This window comes from Cupressus sempervirens, chromosome 10 (genome assembly GCF_028749045.1).
Source record: "Cupressus sempervirens isolate cs-2001-9-10 chromosome 10, ASM2874904v1, whole genome shotgun sequence".
NCBI classification, from domain to species: domain Eukaryota; kingdom Viridiplantae; phylum Streptophyta; class Pinopsida; order Cupressales; family Cupressaceae; genus Cupressus; species Cupressus sempervirens.
The window spans coordinates 631,558,045-631,570,552 of NC_143127.1; positions in this window are offsets into that span (position 1 = coordinate 631,558,045).

Here is a 12,508-nt window from a genome sequence, read left to right on the forward strand (position 1 = left end):
GCGTTTACCTACCAAAAAAGAGGAAAAAGGCTATACAAGAAGAACAGAAAATTATATTTAATTCTAAAAGGAAAGAATAGTTGATGCACCTATGAAATAATAACCCAATCTTTTTGGTTTTAAGTTACACAATAAGGAAAATACCAAATAATTTATAATAACATCATAAATTATAATCTACATGATTTTTTTATTCAAAATATTTGTATGAGAAAGAATCAAAGGACTAAATTGTCTCTAAGAATAATTACAAAAAACAATGTCATTGAGGGATAAGGTGACATGGAGGGATATGGTATGATTATGGAGAGATATGAATATCTCACTAAATCCTAGAGAGATAAGGAAGTTTCCATCCCATGGAGAGATAAGGTGTTATTTTATATTGGTATAAACTATGGATCTTGATCAACCATAATATGATATTCACCAGAAGCATGCCTAGGAAGCATTAATGCTTCAATAATTGTGCAAAATTCACTATAGGGATAGGGTACCCCTGTAACCCCACTAGTTCATATCTCCAGTTAAAAGCGTTTACCTACCAAAAAAGAGAAAAAAGGATGCACAAGAAGAACACAAAATGATGTTTAATTCTAAGAGGAAAGAATAGTTGATGCACCTATGAAATAATAACCCAAGCTTTTTTGGTGGTAAACACAATCAAGAAAATACCAAATAATTTATAATAACATCATAAATTATAGTCTACATGATTTTTTTATTCAAAATATTTGTATGATAAAGAATCAAAGGATTAAATTGTCTCTAAGAATAATTACAAAAAGTAACTTTTTATATCTCAATAGGTTAAGGAAGGAATCAAAAGGTTGGATATAGGAAAGATTAAGGACATAGTTGATCTTTATATTGAACACTTGAAATAGGCAATGAAAATATTTTCTCCGCACATTGCAAGATTTTATAGTGTCATCAAGTATGGATTTCTAAAAGATTGGAACACTTAGCCATTTCTCTCATTAAGAGTGAAGATTTCAACAATCCTTCCAATCATTAAGCCATTGATATTAGTTCTCTTTTAATAAATATATTTGATAACATGGTAGAACATAAATTAGCAAGTGGGAAAACAAGAAATGTCAACAAAAATGATAGAGAATTTTAGATTAATTCACTCAATGATTGGTCATGGTATCCCTTTAAGGCATATTATTAAAAATATATGAGATGAAAAAGAAGATGCTTCTTATTTTTTTGTCAACTTGAGGAAGGATTTCAACAATGTCTAAACACACATTATAGAGTAGAAGGAAGGATTTTTACATTCCCTAGAAATTTTGAGCACTTTTACATAGGTTTCATGAGGAGGTCTACATAAAAATCACAACTCAAGTAGGTAATTCCAAGAAATACATGAGTGCATTTGGGTTCAAACATGGATTCTCTTTATGCCCTACTCTCTTCAATAATTATGTTAACAAATTTGAGGACTGGGTGAATATGAAATGTGTGTATGATTATACATTAGGAGAGTATTTTGTTAGGATTCTCTTATATCCTGATGATATTAGTTTAAGTGCTAGAACCTCCTAAGGGCTACAGTCACATTTAACAACTCTTGAGAACTTATAGAAACAGGTGGGTCTACAAGACAATTCTAATAAGATCAATATGTCATGATATTTTGTACTAATTTTTTTTTTTTTTTTTTTGTTATTTAAATTTTTTTTTAGAAGCTTAGATGAAGTGATAAAAAACAAAATTTGAAGAATGATTTCAACAAGAAGCTTAGTTAGAAAACTTGTAGAAGTTAAATAATTTTGGGTGGTTACAAAAATCCTTTTACCATTCAAAATTGGTGTAGAGAGGTCGAGCTATTGGATTGAAAAACTACTCAAATATTATTTGGTCTATTAGTAGTTATGGTAGTGCTATACATGCACAAATGAGCTAGTAGTAGTTTTTATGCCAAGTTTTCATACATAGAGACAATCAAACATGCTTGATCACAAGTAAATTCAAGAATCTTTTCTCAAAAGATTCCTCTGGTAGAAAAGGTGTGATTCTTATCGAGGTCATTGCTCTGGTGTTATCTTTTAAGATATTTAAAAATGTTGATTAAATGGGGAATCATTTGCGCAATGTTGTTTTCAAAGATGACTTGGGTGAAAAAAAAAGAAGATTTGGGTAGAAAAAAACATAGTTAGTTGAGCATCTCCTACATTGAACATTTTTCCCAATAATAATAATTTAATTAAATATCTAGTTGTTGAGAATTTTTGCAAAGTTATGTAGGCAAAGACTATAAGAGAAACAAGAAGTATTGTGATGAAGAATTTTATCTAGAGATAGATCATCATTATAAGGCATATATAGAGGTCAATATGTCATGAAGGTCAAATGTTCTAATTCATAGTTGAGGATTGATTCACATTGTATCTAATTTGATTTAAGATGGAAATGCTCAAAAAAAGCTTGGGAATATAAGGTTTATATTAATGAATTTGATTTTAGACAACAAAGCACATAATGACATCAAAATTAAATATGCAACTTAGATAAATACTTCTTTCTAAGATTTATTCAAGAAAGACTGGATGGAGAAAATGAGAAGACTTATTATTGAACTGAATTATAGGAAGTTAGTACTTCATAATTCCATATACAATTCTCCATTGGGTATGTTTTAAGAGGATTCTATTCTATTCATGAGTTAATTAATTTTTATTATTGATCAAATGTTATCCTTATTAGAAGAGCTTTTCCACAATAGACTTGGGAATCAGCTTTGATGACATCTTATTGTATCATTTTTGGTACACACAAAATCTACATAAAATCAATGGAACTAGATATATTTGGTTTGTATAGATAGTTTATAATATGAGATTATTTGTTCCTAATTGTACATCACACACTAAGGATAAAAGTGTTAAATAGTCAAAATTGACTTAATTTTTCAAATCTTTTTTTTTCCAATTTTTTTTTTTTGTTTTTGACTACAAACTATCAGATCATGAAATCAAATACTAAAATTTTGAGAAAAATCTATGATATTTTTGATTTTTTAAAAAATTGGTCAACTATACAGTTTGTAAAGAGGATAGCCACGTTCTAAATGTTTAAGGGTGGCCGAAAACTCACAGCCAAGCTCCAACAATTAATAGTTAACATATGAGATAATCCTAAAATTCTATTATGTTTTCCACATTTCCGTTGCATAAGGTGTTATAGTTAACACGAGGCATTCAATAGATACCACTGTTGAATGTCGAATGTTGCTACAGTAGTTGTAGCCTCAAATAACATTTCCTAAATTTCATCACCATTTCAATTAAAACCTTGATCTTTAAACTTGGTGCCACATTATCCACGTTATCCAATGCATATAATAAGTAAATGTAATAATTCCCGTCCCAAATTAGTTTCATCATTTGACAACTTTTACAGATATGAAGAGTCATCAGAGTTTGCAGAAAAAGCTTACCTGCTCAAAATTGGTTTGATGAATTTATGACTCACAACAACGATCTAGACACCAAATTTACAAAAAGATTGAAGAAGAGGAGAGAAATTTGACATTGAGCAGTCAGATTTAAATGCAAATTCGCTGTCACTCATTGAGAATTAATGGCTGCACAGAGACAATACATTATCACCATCTGGGTATATTAATGCCATTTTCTGCATCATGCTCATGTGCTCTTATGCAGATTCACAATAATGTTGTATAGATAGCAAACGAATTCATTAATTACATCACACTTCAGCAAACTATAACATGGCGTTCATTGAACTGATGAATGGGCAGTGGTGGATTGAAGTATTTATGAATGACATCTACTTCCTTACAAAGGAGAAAAAGGGAAGTCTTTTTTTTTTTTGGGCCATGTACTGGCGGATAATCTTGTTACAGATACAATAAGTTTTGGCCCAATTATTATTTTGTCTTGAATTTTGGGGATTATGGGCCTTGAGCTGGCGATGTTTTGCTGTTATATATAGTAGTTGAAGGCGGGGTGTATGAGTTCATGTTGGGCACAATGGCTTGCAAGAAAGGGATGTTGCTCAGCGTTTTACTGTTGGGATTCGTATTGAACATTCCTGCAAGGGAAGGTACGTGGATAAGAAAACGTTTTGGGTTTGTTTTGTGGCATGAGTGATTGATGTGGTTGTGATTGTCAATGTTTTTGTTCGTTTGTTGTTTGGATGTTTATAGTTGTGGAAACAGATAATTTTGGAGGAGGTGGATTTGGGGGCGGTGGCGGATATGGTGCAGGTGGTGGAGGTGGGTTGGGTGGTGGCGGCGGCGGCGGCGGAGGGTTTGGGTTTGGTGGCAGGCATGGAGGTATTGGTAAAGGTGGTGGTTTTGGGGGTGGGATTGGCAAGGGTGGAGGAATTGGAGGTGGAATTGGCAAAGGGGGAGGAATTGGAGGTGGAATTGGTAAAGGGGGAGGGATTGGAGGTGGAAATGGTGGTGGGATAGGTAAAGGTGGAGGAATTGGTGGTGGACATGGTGGGGGAGTTGGAGGTGGGATTGGTAAGGGGGGAGGAATTGGAGGTGGAAATGGTGGTGGAGTTGGTGGTGGGATAGGTAAAGGAGGAGGAACTGGACACGATGGTGGGATTGGTAAGGGGGGAGGAATTGGAGGTGGAAATGGTGGTGGGATAGGTAAAGGAGGAGGAACTAGACACGATAGTGGGATTGGTAAGGGGGGAGGAATTGGAGGTGGAAATGGTGGTGGAGTTGGCGGTGGGATTGGTAAAGGAGGAGGAATTGGAGGTGGGATTGGTAAGGGTGGAGGAATCGGAGGTGGAAATGGTGGTGGAGTCGGTGGTGGGATAGGCAAAGGAGGTGGAAATGGTGGTGGGATTGGTAAGGGTGGAGGAATCGGAGGTGGAAATGGTGGTGGAGTCGGTGGTGGGATAGGAAAAGGAGGCGGAATTGGAGGTGGACATGGTGGTGGGGTTGGAGGTGGGATAGGTAAGGGGGGAGGAATTGGAGGTGGACATGGTGGTGGAGCTGGAGGTGGGATAGGTAAAGGGGGAGGAATTGGAGGTGGAAATGGTGGTGGAATTGGTGGTGGGATTGGTAAGGGGGGAGGAATTGGAGGTGGACATGAAGGGGGAATAGGGAAAGGTGGAGGAGTTGGGGGTGGAATAGGGAAAGGTGGTGGGATTGGTAAGGGTGGAGGTGTTGGAGGTGGAAATGGTGGTGGAATTGGTAAGGGGGGAGGGATTGGAGGTGGACATGGGGGTGGACATGGAGGGGGAATTGGTAAAGGTGGTGGGATTGGAGGTGGTCATGGTGGTGATATAGGAAAGAGCGGAGGAGTTGGGGGTGGAATAGGAAAAGGTGGAGGAGTTGGAGGTGGATATAGTGGCGGAATAGGGAAGGGTGGAGGAATTGGAGCTGGTGGAGGTGGAAGTGGAGGTGGAGGGTATGGTGGCGGAGGTGGTGCCAAGGGAGGAGGTATTGGTGGCGGATTTGGTGATGGCCATGGTGGAGCATTTGGAGGAGGGATAGGCAAGGGCGGAGGAATTGGAGGTGGTTTTGGCAGTGGAGGTGGAGGAATAGGTGGTGGGATTGGAAAGGGGGGAGGATTTGGAGGAGGCGGTGGCTTCAGCGGAGGAGGAGGTGGCTTCGGCGGAGGAGGAGGTAGTGGAGGGGGAATTGGTAGTCATCCTGCTGCAGCGCTCATAAGTGAGGGACAAAATTAGCTCAACAAGTATGATATATATATATATATATATATATATATATATATATATATATATATATATATGGTCTCTATCGTATCTACACAAATGTCTGCTGAGAATTGATTCTTATTAGCCACAATAAGTTATTACGTTGATGGCTCATTATATTACTATCTATTATAGGAAAAGCTCTGTGATGTTAGCATTAAATGTTTTGATATGCTCAGTAAATAAAGTTGTTAATAATATAATTTTAATATTCTAATCAAATAAACGTACATTTCTATTGCCATCTCTGATCTGATCCACATGCGTATTAATTAATCATTGTTATTGTTCTGATTCGCTCATTAAATAACTGCAATGGTTTCTCACTGCAAACGGTGAAGTGATACATTCTAGAGTGAAACTCTAACGCGGTCAATATTTTTCTATACAATTCTAAAAATATAAATCAGATCCCTCTTACTCTGGTTTCTTTTAATCAGTGAGAGAATTTCTATTTGCTTGACGAATTGTATCTGAGCCCTTTAATGAATTTTTATGAAAGAATTTCAATTTCTTTTACAAAGGATTCCAGTTGTAATGAAATATAACACTCTAGAATAATGATATTTCAAAAAATAAACCAATCATGTAAAAAGTTCGTATCTTCGATTGGGATCGTTCAGATTTATTGTATTATCATGTAATAAGTTAAAACTTTATGATTTATGTGAATGTGTTTTTGAATCAGTGTTGATGTGGGTTGCAAGCTTTGGGTTTAACCATGGAAAAAAATTTGTAGTTAAGCGCGCTCAGGCTGGAGTAGTACTGGGATGGGTGACCCCCTGGGAAGTCCCGGTGCTTCACCCTCAATGAATTTGACTCAAAATCACACAGTAAGTTTAAGGAGTTAGAGACTAAGTCTGAACATTGATTGAAGAATGGAGCTATTTAATATTGATTTTTATTTATTTATACAAAAATATTTAAATAACATATAGACAATTACTATTCAAATACAATTTTATAAAATAGGTGCTCACTACTTCAAATATTATTATTTAAGAACTTCATAAAACAAGTGTTTAATAATTCCAAATGTATTATAATGAAGATTAAAATATTTTAGAATTAAGATTTATATATATTTTTAAAACTTATAATCACTTTTCTAAGAGATCTTATTTTAAATAAATCTTTTGAGTTTTAATTAAAGAAACATATAACTTTACATAAATGTAAAAATAGATATAAGATTTAAACCATATCAACTTCATTGTACATTCATTCTCACAAAATATTATGTTTATATATTTTTTCATTTAAAAATATTTTAATGTGAAAATGGATCATATAGATACTTGCAAAACTTATCAAGGATAATTGCATTAAAAATATATTGAAATTAAATAAATTAGTTAGCCTTGATTTATTTAGAATGTCTATTTTGTATGCTCACTTTCTAACACACTTAATAGGGCCTAACATATAATATCAATATTGCAAGGAAAAACAACAAGATGAATAAAAATAGTATATACAAAAGACATAAATGTAATAAGAGATATATAAATGTTTTAAGTATTTGAATTATGTCAATTTGATCAATAATATCTCATTAAAACATACATAAAAATTACAAATTTTCAAAATAATTTTACATGAGATTTTCCTGCAACTTATTATAATATTCTTAAATGTAGTTATTCTCAACCCATATGCAATTATGTGTCAAAATTTTCAAATCTATTAATTAAAAATGTTTCTTAATAAAAAGGAATAAAAATTGACATAAATAAAATCTTACCTCAAAAAATAACTAACCTTTAAAAATAAATTATATAATAATCTCTCAATTTTGTATAATCACTTTGAAATGTTTAAACCAAGAGAGGAAGAATTGCATTTATATTTAAATTCATTAATATCAAAATACTTATCATTCCCATCTTTTGTTTTTGGATTAAGGTAAAAATGAGTTTTGAGGGGACTCGAAACCCCATACAAAAAACTAAAATTAGATCATGATCAATGAAATAAAAGTCCAACCAGGTTTTATAAGGACGTGGAACCTACAATTACCACAATAAACCAAAAAATTAGGTTTTACAAGGACCTGAAACCTAAGTACATACAAACATAGAACTACAGAATAGGATAATAAAACTGATACAAGACTAGCAACAAATACCAAAACCAAAATCCACAACCAACAACCAGGACCAACAAAAATAGAGGTTCACCCTACGTTAGCTCCTTTGTTGCCTTGGTAATCTCTTTTCCAATAACATTAGTTGCATCCTAAATTAGGTCTTTCACAATTGAACCAAGAGCAACTTCAGTGGCCCTTTTTGTGCTCTTCCTCATACACTTGTTGGGACCACCAATTAGCTAGGCAAAAGTTGGAGAGATAATCTCCTCGTTACTTCTACCAATGCTCCTCATGGCCACACACATACTAGAAATCACCATGTCCATTTGTTGACTACTGTCTTTTGACCAATTACCTTAATTCAACTTTGTAAGCCATGATCTTACCAGGGATATTCCCAACTTTGCCTTCCAGCTCCATTCTTTTTATTTTTTCATTTTCAAGGTTGCCCTACAACTCTTCAACACTCTTCTTCAGAGAAACAATCTCATTATACAACCAAGAGTCAACCTGGAGGGAAATATCTACTTTCAATTTAGCTTAATGCAAAAACATCACACTCCCACTAACCTTCTCATTCTCTTCATCCTCGATAGCTTTATTATGCTTAGGAAGATTGTAATTATTTTGAACATCTTCAGGCATAAAATCTCCCTCCCCAACATGATCCCCTTTTCCATTTTCCATCTCTTGATCCAATACACTATTATTAGGCTCATTCCCAACTTTGTTGATTTCAATATACTTCAAAATTTTATTCTTAAAATAATAAATTAATGTAAGATTAAATATTCATGTATTTCCATAAAATGTAATAAAAGATATTCAAATATATGTTTGAGAAAGGAATCTAATTTAGGAAATAGATAAATCTGAAGAAAAAGTTAACCTTAAATAGGAAACTAAAAACTAGGAGATGAGATTTAGACTATGCTAGATGTTTTTCATTTAATTTTAAAATTGTGTTTAAGATTAACAAGTTGATTAAATTGCTCTTTGCGAATGTACATGTGTTAAGCTTAGATCTTTATATGATGATTTGTGTATTTTTAATTTGGACTTAATATTTGTTGTATTAAATAAAAATAGTTTTACTGAAAAATATATATTAATAATAAAAAAATATTTTAAAAAATAGGAAATTTGAATTTTAAAAGTTTAAAGCTAATTATACCAAAGCATTATATAATGGATAAAATTAGTGTTAATTATTTAGAGAAACAATACATGTCAGAATTATAATTTACAAAAGATGGACATCATGTTTTTAGAGAATATCAAATGCATGCTATTCAATAATAATATTTGTAGTTGGGAGGAGAAATCCATTGTGGTCTTTAGCAATAATTATGAGTTGGGAATGAACTTCAAATATTTGTGCCTTGTGCACTATGAGTTTTAACTCTATTTTTCATTTTCTCTTGTTAGCAAAATAACAATAGAGAATAAATAACTCAATGTCGTAGGAGGGAATGTTAGACTATATAGTCTACCAATATAACTAAGAAGTGTGGGGGGGGGGGGGGAGCGTGAATCAATTATCCAACTATTATCACAATTATCAACCTTAATAAAACTTAACCATATGAGCAATATAATCAAAAACCATAACAAGATACTCATGCACAATAACACCATATATGTTAACTAGAGAAACCTTTGATCAAAGGGAAAACCCCAGTGGGGATGGTACCCACAAGATGATGTACTAATATAAATATTTCTTGTTAGAGGATGGACCCTATTAGGAGTCTATAACAACATTTAGTACATATCAATCCCTGTTAGGAGACTTTGAATCCATGTTAGGAGATTCCAACCCTATTAGGAGTTATAGAAGGCAGATGGACCCACTGTCCAAATAGCTTCAGGGACAAGATCAATGAACCCACTATCCAAATGATCTCTATATTATTCCTTGCATAATAATATAATTGAACTATACTACTCCTTCCTCTTTCTTTGTCCTATCAACCAGACTTTTGCTCTTTCTAATCTTAATACCAAATCAAAAAATTCACATCCAATAATTCCTTGAATTTCTTACTCACATTCACCAAACACTCTGCTCCTTTTCACACTTCCTTGATTACTTCACATTTAATACATTAATCACACTACTTAAAAATAAGGAAAATATCTTTCCTTTATACTGTATCTTCAAAATAATTCCTTGAGTTGTCCTTAAGGCTTTTCCAATTAATTATAATAAGATAATTAATTATTTTGTAATAAGAATAGCATTGTCAGATCACAGTCTATACAACTTATCACTCATGCGATAGTAGGGCTTGCACATTCATTGAAATCACCATTAGTCTATCTTCTATCATTGACTAATTGTGCATCTCTAGATTATATCTTTGTTAGAAGATATAATACAATCACCAAAATTTTCTTCTTAAATACTTTGTCTCTGTACTGGTCATTGTACATCAGGCATATCTTTCATATGTCTTCAAACTACTTTACGTGCATTTAACCTCATCATCAGGACACAATGTGGAACCTGTCCTTACACATGTATCACTTGACAATCAATGACAAAAACAACTATAAATGCAACATGCCAATACTGCCACATGCTCACCAATGCTTAGGATACTCCCCTAAAAGGAATACCATCAACATTCATACTAACAATTCCCCCCTTTGGCATTGATGACAACATAGATGAGAAACATCTAGGTTCCAAGAAAATCAAACAATACTATGATGTTGTTGCTACTTGTTCTCATTTTTTCAAATCCTCTTCATCAATCAAATATGAAATCTAGTGGAACACTGCTCTATTTTGCATCTTCTAGATCGACATCATGAGTTTCTCACTAAATAACTTCTTAGCTTCTCCCCCATTCATCAAAACCCTTCATGCTGCATATCTCCCCCATAGAGACATTTCTTTTTCTTACTTACATGAATCTTTCTAAAACTCCCTAATAACTATCTCTCCCCCATTCATACTTGTGAGATGTTTTTCATGCACTCTTCTCCCTCATTGACATCAATAAAAAAAGGATTCATTATGTCAATCAACTACTTCAAGACTCCAACCAACTCAAGTGTCCAAAGACACTATTCAATACCAAATACCAAGAGTCCTCAATGACTTTGCTAATCACAGATACTCCCCCATACAGAAAGCATCAACATTCAATCTAGCCAAGCAATAGTGGTCTATACCATTGGATTGATACAATCTCTGGATCATCTACTTTGAAGTAGGTAGGGGCATAACCCCAAGCATACCTCTCAAGTACTCAAATGTATTTTAGGTAAGGGCTTTATAAAGATATCTATAATCTAATCTTTAGTACTCACATACTCTAATCTAATCTCCTTTTTTATGGCTTTTTCTCTCAAAACATGATACTTAATAGATATATGCTTAGTCTTAGAATGAAATACAAGATTTTTAGACATACTTGCTATACTTGTGCTATCACAATATATGATAATAGGTTATGAAATTCTATCCTAATACCCTTCAACATCTTCTTCATCCACATCACTTGATTACAATTATTTACTTTTGTTACATACTATGCCTCAACTGTACTCTAAAAAATACAATCGTGTTTCTCGCTCATCCAAAAAACTAATCTTCCTCTAAGAAAGAATGCTCCACCATTGGTGCTCTTTTTTTCATCCATATTGCCTGCCCAATTTGCATCAGTATAAGTATACAAAGTGAAATAACTTGATCTATCATACCATATTCCATAATCAAATGTTCCCTTCAAATATTTGAATATCTTCTTTACTGTTGTATAATGATACTCCTTAGGATCAGCTTGAAATCTAGCTACAATCCCAACTACATTTTATATATCTGGACTGGTGTGAGTTAGATACTGCAAACTTCAACTCATGGATCTATACTCCTTCTACTCAATTATAGGTGTCTCATCTTTTCTAGATAACTTGTGACCAGTTATCATTGGTGTACCAATAGGCTTACAACTTTCCAATCCAAATATTTTCAATAAGTCTTTTAGATACTTAGCTTGTGAAATAAAAATACCATCATTGTGTTGTACAATCTGCAAACCAAGGAAAAGCTTCATTTCTTCTGTCATACTCATTTCAAACTCATTCTTCATTTCTTCAACAAACTTATCACTTGCTTCATCATTACCTCCAAATATTATGTCATCAACAAATATTACTATTATCAACAACCCATTCTTCATTTCTTTCAAATACAAGTTACTACTATTTGTAGCTTTAAAAAATCTAGGCTTTGCCAAATAATTGTCCAACCTTGCATACCAGGTTCTAGGTGCTTGCTTTAGACCATATAGAGATTTCTTCAATCTTCATACCATGTCTTTTTCTTCTATCAGAGGGAAACCTTCAAACTGCTCAACCTATACCTCTTCTTCAAGTTCTCCATTTAGGAAGGCTAATTTGACATCAATATGATACACTTCTAATTTCATATTTTTTGTATAAGCCAAGAACATTCTTACTACTTCCATTCTAGCTATAGGGGCATATGTTTTCTCATAGTCTATTCCTTCTTGCTGTGAATATTCTTTGTACACAAGTCTATCCTTATTTCTTAAATCTTCACCTTGTTCATTCATCTTGTTTCTAAATACCCATTTGTTTCCAATAGCATCCTTGTCTTTAGGTCTTGGAACTAATTCCTATGTTTCATTCATCATAATCTACTATAACTCTTCCTTCATTTCTTGAATCCTA